Consider the following 21,080-nt stretch of genomic DNA (forward strand, 5'->3'; position numbering starts at 1 on the left):
ATCTGCATGCTCAAAATAGTGTTTGTTCATGAATCGGTGATGGATGTCATATTTGTCTTCTTTTAAGGTACTTTGATTTTTGTGCACCCAATTCAAATGATTTGCCTCAGTTTTACAATAGGCATCAACCATAAATTTGTATGTCAGCATTACTGCATTAAGAAACTGGTTAAAAGTGCCATTACAAATTGCAAAGTGGTATACATGCCATCAAAATTTAGTCATATTTCCCTGCCCAACTGCTTTCTTTAGATCTGCTGTCCACCCGGAATCACCATAAGGGAAAAGCAAAGGGTAGCACATTGGGTCACAGAGTCTAGTCAGGATAGGCATATTTTGTAAAATTGCTCTTTTAGGATGAATGGTATTGTCACAATTTTCTGGGAGTGCACCATCTGCGCTGGGGAAAATGGCTGCGATTTTCTCTCTGGCATTTGGAGTGTGGATTCTGCTGGGTGCATGTTATTACTTTTTCTCTCAAGAAAGTCATGCTATATTGAATTAGCATTCGATTTTCCTGATTTGCCTTTAGCATTTCTTCTTCTTCAAGCTTAACATAAGCTTGTATTCTCTGGAAAAAGGATTGATATCTTCAAGAAGTCTTTGGAGATTCTCCATACCATTACAAATGCATCCATTATTGGCACTGAGAGTCCTCAGTGGTTGATACCTTTTAATAGCTAACTTAAAAGATGGTAATAATAGCAAGCTTTCCAGACTACTCAGGTCTCTCCATCAGGCTCAGTATAATACAAAATCTGAAGAGTCACATATTTATACACAACAGGACATAAAATGTAGCAGTAAAGAAGACAAGTAATGTGAAGCAGAACTATCACTATGGCAAGGGGCAAACTGTTATGGCCATAAATTTTGAATTTGCCCCCTTCCCATAGTGATAGTTCTGCTTCACATAACTTGTCTTCTTTACTGCTCCATTCTATGTCCTGTTGTGTATAATTATGTGAATCTTCTGATTTTGTATTATACTGAGCCTCATGAAGAGACCTGAGTAGTCTCGAAAGCTTGCTATTACCATCTTTTCAGTTAGCCATTAAAAGTAGTGATGAGCGAGTACTAAAATGCTCGGGTGCTCGAGGCTCGGGCCGAGCATCCCAAGATACTCGTGTACTCGGCCCGAGCACCGAGCCCAATGTTATCCTATGGAAGACCCGAGTATTTTTGTGAAATGACCACCGGCAGCATGTAGAAACCCTAAAAATGGCACAAAAGTCTCAGAAGAGTGCTCAAATGACATGGCAACAGCATGGGGAAGACCCCTTGAAGCAATTATCACTCAAAAGTCACAGCTGTGAACAATTTTGTCCGCGTTTTACGCCATTTTTACAGACTCACCAGAAAACCTTCCAAAATGACACCAAAATGAATTTTCATGGCGGAAATGTTAAGGGCACATACCCAATAGTGAGATAGAGCTAATGTATGTTACTTTTTGAGATCAATACATGAAAGATTTTACGTAAAACATTGTGTGGCACTCCGATGTCCCTGAGAAGAGACGTACATAAAGGCCTCTGAGTCTAATGTGCCCATTTTGAGGAACTGAGTCTTTGTAGTATTTTCCTTTGCCAGGGCAGTCCAAAATTGGGAGGTTCACCAATGACCCTGCATACAGACGCGCATGAGGGCCTGTAAACCTGAAATGCCTATTGGAAGGAAGTGGGTCTATTGTAGTATAGCCCTTAGGCAGGGCAGCCAAAAATTGGGAGGCTCCACGTTGTCCCTGGATAGAGACGTGCATGAGGGCCTGTAAACCTGAAGTGCCCATTGGAAGGAAGTGGGTCTATTGTAGTATAGCCCTTAGGCAGGGCAGACAAAAATTGGGAGGCTCCACGTTGTCCCTGGATAGAGACGTGCATGAGGGCCTGTAAACCTGAAGTGCCCATTGGAAGGAAGTGGGTCTATTGTAGTATAGCCCTTAGGCAGGGCAGCCAAAAATTGGGAGGCTCCACGTTGTCCCTGGATAGAGACGTGCATGAGGGCCTGTAAACCTGAAGTGCCCATTGGAAGGAAGTGGGTCTATTGTAGTATAGCCCTTAGGCAGGGCAGACAAAAATTGGGAGGCTCCACGTTGTCCCTGGATAGAGACGTGCATGAGGGCCTGTAAACCTGAAGTGCCCATTGGAAGGAAGTGGGTCTATTGTAGTATAGCCCTTAGGCAGGGCAGACAAAAATTGGGAGGCTCCACGTTGTCCCTGGATAGAGACGTGCATGAGGGCCTGTAAACCTGAAGTGCCCATTGGAAGGAAGTGGGTCTATTGTAGTATAGCCCTTAGGCAGGGCAGCCAAAAATTGGGAGGCTCCACGTTGTCCCTGGATAGAGACGTGCATGAGGGCCTGTAAACCTGAAGTACCCATTGGAAGGAAGTGGGTCTATTGTAGTATAGCCCTTAGGCAGGGCAGACAAAAATTGGGATGCTCCACGTTGTCCCTGGATAGAGACGTGCATGAGGGCCTGTAAACCTGAAGTGCCCATTGGAAGGAAGTGGGTCTATTGTAGTATAGCCCTTAGGCAGGGCAGACAAAAATTGGGAGGCTCCACGTTGTCCCTGGATAGAGACGTGCATGAGGGCCTCAAAACATTCAGTGTCCATTGTCAGGAAGTGGGTGTATTATAGTATAGCCCTTTGGCAGGGCAGCCAAAAATTGGGAGGCTCCACGTTGTCCCTGGATAGAGACGTGCATGAGGGCCTCAAAATATTGTTCCCATTGCAAAGGAGCGGGTCTCATGTCGTTGTAATGTCCATTCTGCAAAGAATGGGCGAAAAAATTTACCACTGGGGGTATACCTGAAACAAAGGCCTAACTCTTGTAACGGTCATCATGGTGGCGCATGAGGAGAAGGAGGAGCAGTCCAGCGATTATCCAAAGTCCAGAAGTGTGTACCCATGGGTGACTGGAGGTACATGGCAAATTCCCGTTACAAACTTTAAATTCCGCTCTCATTTGCTGGTGGTGTGGTGAAGTCTGGCCCAATCCAACCCTTGTTCATCTTGATCAGAGTCAGCCTATCAGCATTTTCAGTTGACAGGCGGGTGCGTTTATCTGTAATGATTCCACCTGCGGCACTAAAAACACGCTCTGACAAAACGCTAGCGGCAGGGCAGGCCAGGACTTCCAAGGCGTAGAGAGCCAATTCATGCCACGTGTCCACCTTGGATACCCAATAATTGTAAGGCACAGAGGAATGTCGGAGTACAGTTGTTCGATCTGCAAGGTACTCCTTGAGCATCTGGGCAAACTTAGGATTTGTTGTGGCACTACCCCGCACCTCAGGGGCTGTGGTACGTGAGGGGCTGAGAAAACTGTCCCACATCTTAAAGACTGTTCCCCTACCTCTGGTGGATTGCACTTGTGCCTCTCTCGGCTGTACGCCTTGGTTGTCCACTGATTCCTGACCTATGCCGCTAGCGTTTTGTGAGGGGAATGCTTTGCCTACTTCCGTGACTATGGCCTTAAGGAACTGCTGCATTTTGGTTGACCTCTCCGCCTCGGGAATAAGAGACATAAAGTTCTCCTTGTAGCATGGGTCTAGCAGTGTTACCAACCAGTAATGATTGACGGCCAAGATGTTCTTAACGCGAGGGTCACGAGACAGGCAGCTTACCATAAAGTCAGCCATGTGCGCCAGACTCTTAACAGCCAGGACTTCAGTATCCTGACCAACACGATGACTGAACATGCTGTCCTCCTCCTCCTCCTCCTCATCTACCCTGTCCTCTGGCCAGCCACGCTGAACCGAGGATATGACTGGTGTGCATGTCATATCCTCAATTTGGCCGGAGATTTGCTCCATGTCTTCATCCTCCTCCTCGTCATAGTCCTCCACTGCACGTTGTGATGAGACGAGGCTGGGCTGTGTGTTATCACCCACACCCACTACTGTTTCTTGCTGCAACTCATCGCGCTCCGCCTGCAATGCATCATGTTTGGTTTTGAGCAGAGACCGTTTTAGAAGGCAGAGTAGCGGTATGGTGACGCTAATAATGGTGTCATCACCACTCACCATCTTGGTGAAGTCCTCAAAGTTTTGGAGGATGGTACATAGGTCGGACATCCATCTCCACTCCTCAGGTGTTATGTGTGGAGTTTGACCCATTTCCCGACGGCTTAGGTGATGCAGGTACTCAACAACTGCCCTCTTCTGCTCACATATCCTGACCAACATGTGCAGAGTTGAATTCCAACGCGTGGGGACATAACACACCAGTCTGTGAGCCGGAAGATGCAAACGGCGCTGAAAGCCGGCAAGGCCGGCTGAAGCAGTAGGTGACTTTCGAAAATGTGCAGACAGGCGGCAAACTTTTACCAGCAGATCAGACAGCTCTGGGTATGACTTTAGAAACCGCTGAACCACGAGGTTGAGCACATGGGCCACGCATGGAACATGTGTCAGCTGGCCTCGCCTCAAAGCCGCCACCAGGTTCCGGCCATTGTCACACACGACCTTTCCTGGCTTTAGGTTCAGAGGTGTGAGCCAGTGATCTGCCTGCTGTTTCAGAGCTGTCCACACCTCTTCTGCATTGTGGGGTTTGTCACCTATGCAGATTAGCTTCAGCACAGCCTGTTGCCGCTTCGCCGAGGCAGTGCTGCAGTGCTTCCAGCTTGGGACTGGTGTGGAGGGTACAGTGGATGAGGATGCGCAGGAGGAGGAGGAGGCTGAAGAGCATGACATTCCGGAGCTGTAGAGTGTGGGTGAAACACTGACTGAGGTAGGGCCTGCAAACCTTGGTGTGGGAAGGACGTGTTCTGTCCCTCGCTCAGACGGGGTCCCAGCTTCCAAAATATTAACCCAGTGTGCCGTCAACGAGATGTAGCGGCCTTGCCCACAAGCACTTGTCCACGTGTCTGTGGTTAGGTGGACTTTGGGTGAAACAGCGTTGTTCAGGGCACGTGTGATGATTTGTGACACGTGGTTATGCAACGCGGGGACGGCACACCGGGAGAAATAGTGGCGGCTGGGGACCGAGTAACGTGGGACAGCTGCCGCCATCAGGTCGCGGAATGCTTCTGTCTCCACCAGCCTAAAAGGCAACATTTCCAGCGCAAGCAGTCGCGAAATGTTAGCATTTAGAACTGTGGCATGTGGGGTGTTGGCAGTGTATTTGCGCCTGCGTTCAAAGGTTTGCTGAATGGATAACTGAACGCTGCGCTGGGACAAGGACGTGCTTGATGATGGTGTTATTTCTGCGTAGGCAACTGCAGGTGCAGGACCGGAGGAGTCTTGTTCGCAGGCAGCATGGACCGGGGATTGGCTCGCATGCACAACCAGCGAAGACGTAGCAGTGACATCAGAAAGCACTGCTCCTCGACTCTGTTGTACTTCCCACAAAGTCGGGTGCTTGGCTGACATGTGCCTGATCATGCTGGTGGTGGTCAGGCTGCTAGTTTTGGTACCCCTGCTGATGCTGGCACGGCAGGTGTGGCAAATGGCCTTTTTAGAATCATCTGGAGCCAACTTAAAAAACTGCCAGACTCGGGAAGACCTAACATTTGTACAGGCACCTTGTGTCGTGTTGTTGTTCCGGGGAACGGTTGCCTGACTTCTGCCTGGAGCCACCACCCTGCTTCTTACTGCCTGTTGGGATGATACGCCTCCCTCCCCCTGTGCACTGCTGTCCTCGCTCTGCATATCCTCCTGCCAGGTTGGGTCAGTTACTGGATCATCCACCACGTCGTCTTCCTCTTCCGCACCCTGCTCCTCCTCCTGACTTCCTGACAATTGTGTCTCATCATCGTCCACCCCTTGTTGAGACACGTTGCCAACTTCGTGAGAACGTGGCTGCTCAAATATTTGGCCATCTGTACATACGATCTCCTCATGACCCACTTCAACATTAGCTGGCGAGAGGCCAGAATGTGCAAATGGAAACATGAACAGCTCTTCCGAGTGTCCAAGTGTGGGATCATTAATGTCCGAGGACGTGTACTTAGCCTTGTGGTAGGAAGGAGGATCAGGTTCTGAAATGTGCGGTGCAGTATCACGGCTACTGACACTTGACCGTGTGGAAGACAGAGTGTTTGTGGTGGTGCCAATCTGACTGGAAGCATTATCCGCTATCCAACTAACAACCTGTTGACACTGGTCTTGGTTCAAGAGCGGTGTACTGCTGCGGTCCCCAAGAATTTGGGACAGGACGTGCGAGCGACTAGATGTGGCCCTTTGTTGTGGCGAAATTAGAGCTTGCCCACGACCTCGGCCTCTGCCTGCACCACCATCACGTCCACTTCCTTGTTCCTTGCCAACGCCCTTGCGCATTTTGCAATGCTGTGCTGACGTGTATTCACTAGACTTGGGCGTTTTATCCAAGTTTGTGCAAATCGTGCACCTGTACGCTGCCACCGACAGGCACACATGTGCGGTTTTTAAAGGCAAGCACGGACGCACTAAGAACCTAACAGGTTTTAGGAGCAAAAATTAATGAGAACTCTGACACTATCAGCCACTGCTGACTGACGTGTATTATACACTACACTTGTGCATTATATAATAGTTTGGTAAAAACGCACACAAGTGCACCTGTACGCTGCCACCGACAGGCACACACGTGCGGTTTTTAAAGGCAAGCACGGACGCACTAAGAACCTAACAGGTTTTAGGAGCAAAAATTAATGAGAACTCTGACACTATCAGCCACTGCTGACTGACGTGTACTATACACTACACTTGTGCGTTATATAATAGTTTGGTAAAAACGCACACTAGTGCACCTGTACGCTGCCACCGACAGGCACACACGTGCGGTTTTTAAATGCAAGCACGGACGCACTAAGAACCTAACAGGTTTTAGGAGCAAAAATTAATGAGAACTCTGACACTATCAGCCACTGCTGACTGACGTGTATTATACACTACACTTGTGCGTTATATAATAGTTTGGTAAAAACGCACACAAGTGCACCTGTACGCTGCCACCGACAGGCACACACGTGCGGTTTTTAAAGGCAAGCACGGACGCACTAAGAACCTAACAGGTTTTAGGAGCAAAAATTAATGAGAACTCTGACACTATCAGCCACTGCTGAGTGACGTGTATTATACACTACACTTGTGCGTTATATAATAGTTTGGTAAAAACGCACACAAGTGCACCTGTACGCTGCCACCGACAGGCACACACGTGCGGTTTTTAAAGGCAAGCACGGACGCACTAAGAACCTAACAGGTTTTTAGGAGCGACAATTAATGAGAAGTCTGACACTATCTGGACTGTTTTAGACTGTGTACACCAGCCCCAGATATGATGAAGGCTGGTATACGGTCACCACTAGGAATGGCTATATACCCTGCCTGCCTGCCTGCCTGCCTGCCTGTATACTGCTACAATAGTCCTGACAAGGACTCTTCTGGTCACTAGCCTGTATTCCGACCTGGCTATACCCTGCCTGTATACAGCAACAATAGTCCTGAGAAGGACTCTGCTACTGTACTCCGACCTGGCTATACCCTGCCTGCCTGTATACAACTAGAATAGTCCTGAGAAGGACTTTTGGTCACACTGTTTGCAGCCCTGCTACGGAAATAGCTATAAAGGGCCGCAAACCTTTCCCTGAAGCAGCGACACTCTCCCTGCACTGACTGTCTGGATGGCTGTGAGCAGAGCACAGCGCGCCGGCCGGTATAAAGGCTCGGTCACGCTGTGCGGGCCGGCCAATCACTGCAATTCCACAACTAACAGGGCTGTGGCATTGCAGTGGTCTGCCAGCCAATCCCTGCATGAGGGCTGGCTCTCAAAAGAGCGCCAACATGCAGAAATGAAGACCACGAGTACAGCACGAGTATCGCGAGATTACTCGGTCCCCGCCGAGTAGCCCGAGTACAGTGATACTCGTGCGAGTACCGAGTAGTAACAAGCATACTCGCTCATCACTAATTAAAAGGTATCAACCACTGAGGACTCTCAGTTCTTTTAAACAAACTTTTTCTATCTCTACTGGCTAACACGGTACAAAGATATATTTTACCTGTATCCATTATTGGCTGGATTCTTCATTCTTTTATTCATGGCTTGAGATGAATCCAGGCTATATAACTGGGTGTATTTTGGTGACTTAACTTGGTTAAGGTGCAATGATAATGTTACATGGTAAATTTGCCATAGATTCTGTAACAGAAAGGACCTGATCGCCTGGTAATTTATTCGTCAACTTGTGCGAACATTGATGCAAGTGTGTTCGCACTATTGTACCATCCTATGTTTTCCATACAATTCTTGAAGTTCGGTTCCAATCCCTTCATGCAATTACTAATCCAGAGATGCATTCATACTTCTCCCAATATAATTTTTCCCTTATGACAACAGTTTGTTGTAATTTCATTTTTGAAATGTTTGGCATTACAAAATGGCAGTTTTTTTGTTCATTGGGCCAAGATAGCATTCTTTAATTTTGTCTTTATTTCATTTTTCTGCAAGTAAAGCAGTATTGTGACAGCTCATATTGTTACCTAAGTGGTCAGGTTGTTTAGGATGGGCTACTCTGTGTCTTTCAGTATTGTGTTGGCTAGGCAGCTGAAGTTCACCTCCATCACAGTCTGTCGGGCAGACCTATGCCTTTCAAGCTGTCAGCATCCATCCCTGAGTCAGTCATCAGTCCAGCCAGTGTAGAGGCAGCAAGTGAGGTTAGTAGACCCACTGAACCACAGGGGGCGCCTGGCCTTATCTTTTAGTGGGAGGGGCTTAACTGAGCACCCACCATAAGGCGGATGCCAGGTACCACTTCCATGGCAGTCACAGGCAGGGACTGTGATAGCTGACCCTAGAACACGGCAGGGATAGGCAGGTATGGGAAGGCAGACTCAGGTGATTGACACAGGGATAATCGGACTGAAAACTAGCTGGCAAACTGGGATACTGAGTAACTCAATATGTTGCGGAGGCACCTCCCCTAATGGGAGAATCACTTACAGTCATATGAAAAAGTTTGGGCACCCCTATTAATGTTAACCTTTTTTCTTTATAACAATTTGGGTTTTTGCAACAGCTATTTCAGTTTCATATATCTAATAACTGATGGACTGAGTAATATTTCCGGATTGAAATGAGGTTTATTTTACTAACAGAAAATGTGCAATCCGCATTTAAACAAAATTTGACTGGTGCAAAAGTATGGGCACCTCAACATAAAAGTGATATTTATATTTTGTAGATCCTCCTTTTGCAAAAATAACAGCCTCTAGCCGCTTCCTGTAGGTTTTAATGAGTTCCCGGATGAAGGTATATTTGACCATTCCTGTTTACAAAACAATTCCAGTTCAGTTAAGTTTGATGGTTGCCGAGCATGGACAGCACGCTTCAAATCATCCCACAGATTTTCAATGATATTCAGGTCTGGGGAATGGGATGGCCATTTCAGAACATTGTAATTGTTCATCTGCATGAATGCCTGAGTAGATTTGGAGCGGTGTTTTGGATCATTGTCTTGCTGAAATATCCATCCTCTGCGAAACTTCAACTTCGTCACTGATTCTTGCACATTATTGTCAAGAATATGCTGATACTGAGTTGAATCTATGCGACCCTCAACTTTAACAAAATTCCCGATGTGGGCATTGGCTACACAGCCCCAAAGCATGATGGAACCTCCACCAAATTTTACTGTGGGTAGCAAGTGCTTTTCTTTGAATGCCGTGTTTTTTTGCCTCCATGCATAATGCCTTTTTGTATGACCAAACAACTCAATCTTTGTTTTATCAGTCCACAGGACCTTCTTCCAAAATGTAACTGGCTTGTCCAAATGTGCTTTTGCATACCTCAGTTGTCTCTGTTTGTGGCGTGCTTGCAGAAGCTTCTTCTTTAACATCACTCTCACATACAGCTTCTCCTTGTGCAACGTGCACTGTATTGTTAACCGATGCACATTGACACTATCTGCAGCAAGATGATGCTGCAGGTCTTTGAAGGTGGTCTGTGGATTGTCGTTGACTGTTCTCACCATTCTTCTTCTCTGCCTTTCTGATATTTTTCTTGGGCTGCCACTTCTGGGCTTAACAAGAACTGTACCTGTGTTCTTCCATTTCCTTACTATGTTCCTCACAGTGGAAACTGACAGCTTAAATCTCAATTTTTTGTATCCTTCCCGTGAACAACTATGTTGAATAATCTTTGTTTTCAGATCATTTGAGAGATGTTTTGAGGAGCCTATGATTCCTGTCTTCAGAGGAGATTCACATAGGAGAACAACTTGCAAGTGGCCACCTTAAATACCTTTTCTCATGATTGGATACATCTGGCTATGAAGTTCAAAGCTCAATGAGGTTACAAAACCAATTTAGTGCTTTAGTAAGTCAGTAAAAAGTAGTTAGGAGTCTTCAAATCAAGAAATTGATAAGGGTGCCTATACTTTTGCACTGGTCAAATTTTGTTTAAATACGGATTGCACATTTTCTGTTAGTAAAATAAACGGCATTTCAATCCAGAAATATTACTCAGTCCATCAGTTATTAGATATATGAAACTGAAATAGCTGTTGCAAAAACCCAAATTGTTATAAAGAAAGAAAGCTAACATTAATAGGGGTGCCCAAACTTTTTCGTATGACTGTAAGTTCATAGTGCCTCTCAGCCGTAGGCTGAGAGGCATTTCCCATAAATGACATGCCAGCCCTTTAAGAGAAGGGTCATTGATGTGCGCAAATCTTAGCTGCAATACCAGGAACCCTATGCAGCATGTACAGAGCCCAGAAGGGGAAGGAGGGAGCAACACATGTGGATGGCTGGATAAGTGTAACGACCTGGCCGGGGAGGTGAGTAAGTCGGCTTCTCTGCAGAGATTCTAGCGCTACAACTAAACTCCCTTACAGGGATTATCTCAACACATCAAATGGGAGAAAGCAGAAACTGTCTGTAAAAATGAGGAACTTTGAATATATCTCTTTTTAAAATAAAGGAATGGATGGATTTTTTTTTTATAATTTACTGCTGCTGCAAAAAGCATTGGAGAGTGAAAAGTTGGGACTAGCAGCTCAATCATATCACTCGTCCAAATTGTTATTCATCAGGAGTTCACCGTCCCTGGGAAAGAAGATTCAATACCAAAAATCAAGAAGATAGGAGGCTGGGGAGCAGTGTGCTCCTGATCAAAGAAGATGAAAACTGACCTTTGACTGTATAAGATAATTTATGCTAAAAGGTTACTTGCTTATATGCTTCTAGTCCTACTTCTATTGTCCATTCACAGCTTCCAAATAACTCAAATGAGGAGCAATTTTGCCAATTATCTTGTAATATTATGCCCGTTTATTGTACCATCTGCTTATGTATGCGCTGGCATTTAGTGTCTTTAACAGTCAGTTTGTGCCCAATTCATTTGATTTCAGTCAATGTACAAGGAACTTTAATTTTGACCTCTTCCGTCAGTCTGATGATTGCCCTAACCTAAGGCTGTCTTTTCTTACTGAATGAATATTGCCTGTGAGGATTTTTTTTCTATGAATTTTGCCTGCCTACTTATTACTGGAGCTGGCTTTACTTCAGCTACTGTTAAAGCAAATACTTCAAGGATAGGCATCTCCTTGTCACCTACAACGTGCTTTATACTTTGCCGGGTTGGACTATTCTTGGATCAACAGCACTGTGAATTTTAAAACTGTGTGTGTGTGTCTTCATAAAGAATTATTATAAGTAGTTCGTACCATAGAGCAATGATGAAAAAAGAACTAATTCTTGACTAAATCTTCATTATAAAATGTGATTTGCGTACTGTCGCATGCACATTATATAAGAACATAAATTGAATAAGCCATGCTTTCAATATGGGTCTTTAGTAGTGAATCTCTTCTCTATGAGGATTTACAATAAGTGACCAACGTGCTCATTCTGCTGAAAAGATACCCTAAAGGTGTTAAATTATTTTACATTTATTTTGCTTCAGTACTTTTTCCATAAATCAGATATTTGGATACTAGCAAACTAAATACATTCTCACAACATATTTTCATCCCGCTCATTTGTTTCCAGTGGTTACATCCTAAAGGCATTTTACATTTACTGATGCACATTTTCTGCCTTTCAGGTTCCAAAGATAAAATGTTCACTTGGCCACAATGTAACATCTGAAACATTTGCAGGAAAATAGAAATGTTACAGTATCTCTCCACCCAACTATAAACATCATAAGGCATTGTGCAAAACACTGGGTGCGATATACTACAGAGCTTGTTAGCTGTTTAGCATTAAGGCCTGAGTTTTATGCCCATAACGAAAGTAGGAGTATGTTGTATCTAATTGCTGCAATACTGATATATGTATATATGTGTCGCGGGCGGGGAGGAGGGTGCCGGCACCTCGCTCACCCCTCTGCTCGGGTCCGGCTGCTGCTGCTCAGTGGTGGCTCGAGCGGTGGGCCGGATCCCGGGGGTTCTCAAGCGGCGCTCCTCGCCCGTGAGTGAAAGGGGATTGGGTTTTGGGATATAGTCTATTGTCCGTGACGCCACCCACGGTTGTGGTGATTTGTAGCACCACCGCTGCTCAATATGGGGATCCCGGGAGTGGTGATGCGGAGCAGCCAGTTGTTGTGTTGCCCCTTCGTGGGTAGGGGTTGGTGATCCCGGGGCCCAGGGATGGTGTGGAAGGTGCAGGGCCTGGTGGGCGCAGGGACGCGGGGGCAGCGCTGTGCCTTGCGGCACTGTGGTACTCACTCAGCCTGAGACGTTGACACAGTTTTACGGTAAACCACACGGCTGGAAAGACGGTTCCCACGGACGGCTGCACTTGCTCTCCCAGTAGGTAACGGTGATGTCCCTCTGACCTGCACCTAGTGTTTCTGTGTTGGTAGCGATGGGTTCCCACCGGTAACCCGATCCCCGGCTTGGATATGGGCCGGAGGAGCCCTGCTTTGCCCGCAGACGTTAGCCCCGAGGAACTGGTGCCCTGGCGGTGGCGGTGTTCCTCCTTAATGGTTGGACTTTTGCCTTCAGTCGGGACTTGGCTGTTGGGGGATCGACGTCCCCTTCACTGATGGATTTGGCAAATTATGGCGACTCCTAGCCTTGCCGGGGTCCGAGAGGCCCCTGCCCTGGTGCTGACTGTCCTTCGTATACTGTTCCAGACCGCCGGGCAACTACCCGTCCGCGGTCCTTCCAGCAACCTCCGAGCAGTCCCCCTCCAGACGATCACCGCTGTTGCTGACCTTGCTGACACTGTCCTGCACTTAGCCGGACCAACTTCAGGTCTTTCTACGCTCACTTTTACTCCTTTCTTCTTTGCTCTACTATCACTTCACTTTCACTTAGCTCCTCTACCACTTCCTTCTACTTTCACTAACTTTTCTTAACTCCACTGCTTCCTCTCACTTGACTCAAGCTCTTCCCTGAGCTGACTGCCTGGTTCCTCCTGCCTCCAGGGCTGTGTACTCCTCGGTGGGCGGAGTCAACCGCCTGGCCCACCCCCTGGTGTGAACATAAGCCCCTGGAGGAAGGCAACAAGGATTTTAGTAGCTTTGGTGTTCCTAACTGGGATGTAGGGTGTGGTGGTGTGATGATCTGTGACCCCTGGCTTGCCCAGGGCGTCACATATGCATTAGGCCTCTCTCCCCCTTGCATAATCACACCAATTTTCATTTAGAAAAGTTGGATGAGTGAAGTTCCTTTGATATTCCATATGTCATGCGAGTGCTATGTAAGTGTGAGACTATATTCTCGCATACCATCCGTATGAGATGCATTTTTTTTCTCAGCAGCTATTTTTCTACAATCATTTACAGGACCATTTAAAGCATTCTGTGCTACGGAATGGTAATGTATCCATTAAAAAACGGACGACATATGGCTAATCCATGTGCCATCTGTTTTTTTCTCCCACCAATAGATTTGCATTAGCGAGTCTCCTGTGACATACGCGGCCACACACATCATGCTGAGATTTTTTTCCTCAGCCTGATTATATCAGAGGAAAAAAATTGCTGATAGACATTGCCTCACTGAATAATATTGGTGCGAGTGCAATCTGATTTTTTTTTTTATTGAATTGCACTAGTCCATATTAAACGCAAGTGGGAGCGAGGCCTTGGACTTATATACATCACTGTGCAAAAGTTTTAAGCAGGTGTAAAAAAATACTACAAATTAAGAATGCTTTAAAAAATATCATAAGTATTACTAGCTTATTTCTATCCCATGACAAAATGCAATGTGAATGAAGAAAACAAAATCTTTTTGAAGTATATATTTGGTATGATCACTGTGACTAATTTCAAGATGTGCTGTACAATCCCTATTGAAGAAAAACAAGGAAATGAAAAAAGCAAACACAGTGGTCAATGAATGATACTAGTTTTTTTTTAAACACCGTTGAATTCCCGAGCTATTGCAACTTGATGAATAAAAAATCTGTAGGAAGATCAATCTTGTGCAAGCCCAGATAGGTCCACTAGGGTCTTCTCCGCCATTGTCTTGATAGTATTGATCCACAAAGTTGCTGGTCTTCCTCTTCAGCTTGTTAATTTTCTTCTTGCAACCATGATGTCCTTCTCCAATGACTGCTCTCTTCATATGATGTGTTCAAATAGGCAAGTCATAGCTTGGTGATAGTTGCTTCAAATAACATGTCTGCATTGATTTGTTCCACAATTGATTTGTTTGTTCTTCTTGCCATCCATGGTATTGATAACATCCTTCTCCAGCACCATATTTCAACATTGTTGAATCTTTTCCCGTATTGTTTCTTTATCAATCAGGTTTCACATCCATATGTTACTCCAGACTATGCATAAGCTGTGTTTTCATCACCATTGAAATGTTCCTTGATTTAAGAAGCTCAGTGACTTCATTGTTGATTTGGCCAAAGCTATTGACTTCCGAGTTTGTCACTGTGTCTTCAGTGATCATTAATCTGAGAAGGTTGAAGTCCTTTACAACTTCCAATTCGTCGCTGTCCATCTCAAATGTGTCCCGGTCATAATTGGCAGTAGGTGATGTATGTGTCTTCCTTCTATTGAGCTGTCCATCTCAACACTCCGTAAAAAGTCCTTCAATATATCTATGCTTGTTGCTATCAATATTATGTTGCTATCAATATTGTCTCGTCTACATATTTAAGATTGAGGATTTGTTCAGCGATTTTGATTCCTTTTTGCTTTTTGTCAAGTTCAGCCTTCCAGAAAATATCTTCTGCATATAAACTGAAAATAAACGGTGACTGCATGCATCCTTGTCTAACGCCGCACTCTGTTGCTTCTTTGCAGATATAAAGGTTCCTGATGAGGCTGATTAGATGGTTTGGCACACCCATATCTTTCATAGTATTACAAAGTTTCTGATGACCAACATGGTCAAAGGCTTTGTTGTAGCCAATGAAGTAAAATAGAGCTCCTTAATATATTCAGTGTTTTTTTTACATTATCCGTCTAATGTTAGCAATTACATCTCTAGTTCCTCTGCCTTTTCTGAATCCTGCTTGTTCCTCTGGCAGCTCTTTGTCAAAGTAAGGCTGTAACCGTCTTTTTAGGATCTTCAGAAGTATTTTGCTGGCATGGAGACATGAGCGCAATAGTCAGAGTTTCCAGCCTGTAGCATCTCCGATCTTCGAAATAAGAATAAACACCGATCTGGTCCAGTTCTTAGATATGGAAAACTGGTCAATGTTCGTTTACACAGGCATGTGATGACATCAATTGCTGCTTGAAAACACTTTATTAGTTTTATGTGAATATTGTCACATCCAGGTACTTTGTTTTTTGACAGAAGCTTTATTGCAGTAACAACTTATTTTTTTAAGATGTCCGGTTTGCTATCATTTCAAGTCTAATATTCTTCCCATACTACTGAGTCTTTCTTGTAGAGGTGCTCAATGTATTCTTTCCATGTTTTCTTCTTCTGTTCTGGCTCAGCTAGTTTGTTCCCATAGCTTCTTTCAACATTCCCAGTCTTGGTTGAAACTTTTGTTGTATCTTTTGGATCTTTTGGCATGATTTCTTGGTCTTGCCCTTCAGATTTTCATTTTCTATTTCTGTACATATCTTTTGATAATAGCATTCTTTATCTGCTGGAAAGGCTATCTTTAGTCTTTTACTGCTCTTTTCAGTTTTAGGGTCTCTTCTGTTAACCATGGCACTGGGATTTCATCTGCCTCTTGTTCATTTCTTTTCTGGCTTCTTTAGTAAATATAGTCTTTATATTTGTCCATAATTCCTCAGGATTTCTTTCATCCATATCCAGAGAAATAAATTGGTTGTGCAGACCGTTCCAAAAACTTCAGATATGTTGGTCAAATCAAAAGTTGAAAATTACCTGTTGTCTAGTGCTTTCTTGCAGCTTAACTGTAATCTTTGCTGCCAAAGGCTCATAATCAGTTCCACAGTAGGCTCCTGGCCTTCTTGTCAAGGTAATGATTGATGACTAACACATATGTAGTCAATCTTATTCTTATAGGTTCATTCAGTAATGTCCATGTGTAATGTCTTCGTTTGTAATTTTGGATGAAGTTGTTCATAATGGAAAATGGACAACTGATTTGTCATGCAAAAGTCAATGAATCTTCATCCAACACATTTCTTTCAAATTCCAAAGTTTCTAACAATTGTTCCATGCTTGATGTGGCCCACTTTGGCGTTCAAGTCTCCCATGATATGGAGTAAGTCTTGTTTTGGCATCTTGTACGTTTCTTCAAGTTAATCATCAACAGTGTAGCAGATGAAAGAAAAATCATGCTTATTTCCCTTTAAAATTAAAAAATATTAAGCCGTGGCATCAGGTCATAACTGGCAGCAACTAAAGGGACGGAAATGCACTCATCCACTGTTAGAAACATCTGGCAAGAAGCTGTCTTTTGGGATGAATTGCAGCAAAAATGCCAAATTGTTTATGACACGCCCGCCCAAGGGCCTTAGCGATACTCGGAACTGGGCCGGACTAGTCTGTGGAGGTCAGCGGTGGCTGGGGTCCGGCTCCATGACCATGGCGGTGTCTTTTAATAATAAAGAGGAGATGATGATGGAAGTTGTAGTTAATGTTTAGTAAAATTCATAACGCCACCTGTGGTATTTTGCGGCTATGTGGCTGCGCTGCAGGTTCCCCGGGGTAGTTGGTGATGGCGCAGCTGAGGTGATCTCTTGATCCCCAGAGGTGGAACGGGTCCCCGGGGCACGGTATCAAAGTCTATTTTTAGAGTTTGGATGACTTCAGGGTGTGGGTGCGGGATACGGATAATAACAGACCAACACAGCAGTTTCTTTACCTCCTTCCTTTTACTCTGCAACCACCAGTGAAGTCCTGGGAGACCTATACAGATGGTGGTAGCGATCCGGTTAGCCTGGAAGCAGTTGACTGTATCGCCCTGGCCAGGTGAGTATTGAGGCCTTCTCCCTACACTTTCTTCTTTTTTTCAGGACCCTGCTGCATTAGTTCTATGGAGGCCCTCTTTGCTGGGACTTGTGGTACTTCCCATTCCCGTATGGTAGGCTGCGCAGGCCTTCACTGATGCCACTCTGCTGGAGACAACACCGGGCCCCTGAAGTGTGGCTGTACCTTTGGGTTGTTTTGGGGCCAAGAGACATGCAGTCCTCCTACCCTTCAGATTTGGTTACCGGGACTCAAGCACCCTGGCAACCATGGACTCCGATGTCCGATTTTTAGCGTTTTCTTCTGAGGCGACCGGTTTAGCTCCACTCTCCCCAGAATCTTCCTCCTGTGCCTCTCTGCAGACCTTTCTTTTCTGGGCTGAGCTATCTTAGCCCGACACCCCAGCTCGCATGTCCGCACTACTCCAGTTCCTCACTCAAGCTCCTCTCTCTTCAGCCGTCTGCTTTCAACTCCTGACTGGACTGGACTCCTGTCAACTGTCAACTGTCACTTTTCTCTCTGACTGGAAAACTCACTCAGACCAGACCTGGCTGGTTCTAACCAGTTCTCCTCACTAGCTCACTACTCCTCCCCAGGTCAGAGATCCCCCAGCTGACCTAAGTAGGAACTGATTGTTTGTAGGTAATTACTGGCCAAGAGACTCCCCCCTCTTGCTTCTAGGCTTAGTATTGACCTTTGTGGGACAACACTACTGTGGCAACCAGATCGCTGGGGCACCACATTTACATTGAACCCAGGCCAATCGACTCAACTATGCCAAAAAATACTAGGGAACTGAAGTCTACATCCATAAAAGATCTGTAGTTCATTCTCTGAGATGTTTATTAACAACCTCCTTGGTGAAGTCCTTCAAAAACTGTGAGCAAGTATACCTAAATGAACTAATACATTTTTGAAAGAAAAATATGGTTCAAAGAGTGGGATTTAGCCAGATCTTAAGAACTGGTTGTTTAACACTAGAAGTCCCAGAAATTTTGAGCTCCCCCCTGAAGTCCCGAAAGAGGGTCAAATGAGCTGAATAGAATTGAATAGAACTAACTAGAAACTAAATGGCTAACCTCAATGGAAAAATACAACCTCCTGTGGTGCGACAGTAATGGCCTTAATTACAGAAAAAAAACAGTGATTATAGGTTGTTAGCTGAAATCCTCCCGGTCATTCTACCCGTCTCTCAGTTCCAAAGATAGAAATGTTAAATGACCCCTCTCTGGGACTTCTAGTGTTAAATCATAGCTTGTTTGCATAAACAGCAAGAAGTGCCCCAATTCAGTATGGTCTCTCTAGGGGCGGGACAATCTTCCTGCAGTAGGAGTGCTGACAGTGCCAATCCCTGAAAGACAGAAGTCAGCGCTGCTCTGCAAGCTGCCCAGGTGTAGAAGTACTCAGTGCTTAGTCTACAGACAGCAGCGAAGACAGGAGTCAAGCAGCTGATCCCTCTCCTCTGCAGCATCAAGGCAGGCAGATTGTGGAGCCACATGGAAGGGTCTAAATAGAGGGGGAGTAGCCAGCAACAACCAGAGAGGTAGAGAGAAAAAAAGAAAAGATGATAAAATTGCCAAAAGAGAGTGAGGCAGGAGACAAAAGAAAGGCAGGAGATCTGAGAAAGGGACATGCAGGAAAAAAGAAAGAGGCAGGAGACCTGATAGAGAGACAGTCAGGATACAAGAGACATGCAGGACACCTCAGAGAAAAACAGGAGACAGAAGAGGTAGACAGGAGACAAGAGAAAAAGGCAAGAGACACAAGAGACTAGAAGGAGATATAAAAGACAGGCAGTAGAAAGGTGACATTGCTGTTTATAAAACACTGGCTGTCTGCTACTTGCCTTAAAAGGGTTGTCTCTTCTTAAACAACAAGTCTGTAGCCACTCTATGTTTCACTGTATGTGATTGCAGACTTGTGAATCCTTACATTACACTGTGCACTATGAGACTTTTCAGTGGTCAGAGCCGGGAACCGTGGTCATGGCGCCGCGAATATGCAATATGCAGACTCCAGACCAGAATCTGACTACAGGAGGTTGTAAGCGTTCCATCAATAGAAATATTCAAGCGGAAAATGGATAAACATATAGCTGGAATGATTTAGGAAAACCTGCACTCACCCTGAGTGACATCATGTCTGACACTTCCAATCACAGACCCAGTGTTACAGTTCGGGGTTCTCCAGAGCGTCAAACTGCTCCTGCCCAGGTCCCATTACTTGATGTGGTGTTGGCTGACTCTCCTACGCCACCAGTGCCGCGGCGGCTCCTGATTGGCCATCGATGACATCATTGGTGATGTGGCGGTCTCTGAGTGATCGCGGCAGGCGTCATTGCCATCTGGTGCTTTGGCTTGGGTCAGGGATTAGTCTATAAAAGACCCTGGACAATGAACATGGCTGTGCGAACATCAATTGTGCTTTGTGACACCAGCAGGGCATTGCAGTCACATAACGCCCATAGCGTCTATACAGCCCTGTAGTATAGTACAGGGTTGCATGTTATACTGGAAGTGGTAGGCAGGGTTAGGCATCTGGCAGCCATCACGTCAAGATTCATGGTGAGGTACAAATAGAGCCAGTAATCCCGCTTCTGCGCTACCACTCCAGTTCTACTGTGACAGCCCAGTGAAGCTAACTAAGTTGCGTCAACGGTCCAGGTGTGCCCCCACCACACACGGACTGTTTCTTTCAGGACTCCCTGAACTGTTTAACAGGATATGTCCAGCACTTGGTGGGTGTGCTGCTAACCCCATCAATTATATTTTTTATTTTATTATTCCTCTGAAGTTGTGCCATCCGGCCGCTTGTCAATCTGTGTCTTTGCCATCTGCCCAGAGGACCTCGGAATACGTTAAAACTGTTATTAGTTTTGCTCTAACCATCCTCCCACATAACACCCAGTTTGCAGGTCTATATCATACAGTAAAATCAAACAATTTTTCAAAAAATGGCATTGGGTGCCACCATATTGTGATAGCCAGCACAGATAAAGCATACGGCTACAGGCAGGCTGCAGCCCCCTGCCGTGTGCTTATCTTGGTTGTGTATCAAAATAAGAGGAACTGCATGTGGCTTTTCATTAAATTATTTAAATAAATATTTATAAAAAACTTATGATCACCCCATTTTGATACCTAGCCATGATAAAGGCCGACAGCTGGGAGTTGGTATTCTAAGGCTGGAAAGACCCATGGTTATTGGGCCCCCCAGCCTAAAAATAGCAGCCAGCAGCCACCTAGAATTGATGCGACAGTACCAGAACTTTACCCGGTTCTTCTCAATTGCCCTGCTGCTGGGACAATCAAGGTAACAAGGGGTTAATGGCAGCTGCCAGCTGCCACTAAGCCTTAGATTAGTAAAGTAAGGCATCTATAAAACCCCCCATTACTAATCTATAAGTGAAAAGAAATAAACACAGGCATCAAAAAAAATCCTTTATTTGAAATAAAAAGCAAAAAAACACCCTCTTTCACCACTTTATTAATCCCAAAAAAACTCAGGTCTGATGGAATCCACACGAGGTCCCAGGACAATTCCAGCACTGCTAGATCTGAAGGCACAGTGTGTGGCCATAGAACAATGACTGCTGTGAGCTTCATGCAGACACTGAGCCTCAGTGATCTGCGGTGACATCACTGAGGTTAGTTGTGGTCACAGCTGGAGGTTCTCATGGCACTGCGCCTGTGACTGCAGGTAACCTAACCTCAGGGGACCTTCTGAGGTGAAGTCACTGAGTTAACTGAGGTGAAGTGAACTGAAGTTCACAGCGGGTGGTCTTT

General features: G+C 45.3%; 1 pseudogene; it reads right to left on the reverse strand.

The window, feature by feature from the left end:
- LOC142289907 (vesicle transport protein USE1-like) overlaps positions 1–15,924 on the reverse strand; it is a 136,188-nt pseudogene extending 120,264 nt beyond the window's left edge.
- Between the last annotated feature and the right edge of the window lie 5,156 nt (positions 15,925–21,080).

This window comes from Anomaloglossus baeobatrachus, chromosome 2, assembly GCF_048569485.1.
Source record: "Anomaloglossus baeobatrachus isolate aAnoBae1 chromosome 2, aAnoBae1.hap1, whole genome shotgun sequence".
Taxonomy (NCBI): Eukaryota; Metazoa; Chordata; class Amphibia; order Anura; family Aromobatidae; genus Anomaloglossus; species Anomaloglossus baeobatrachus.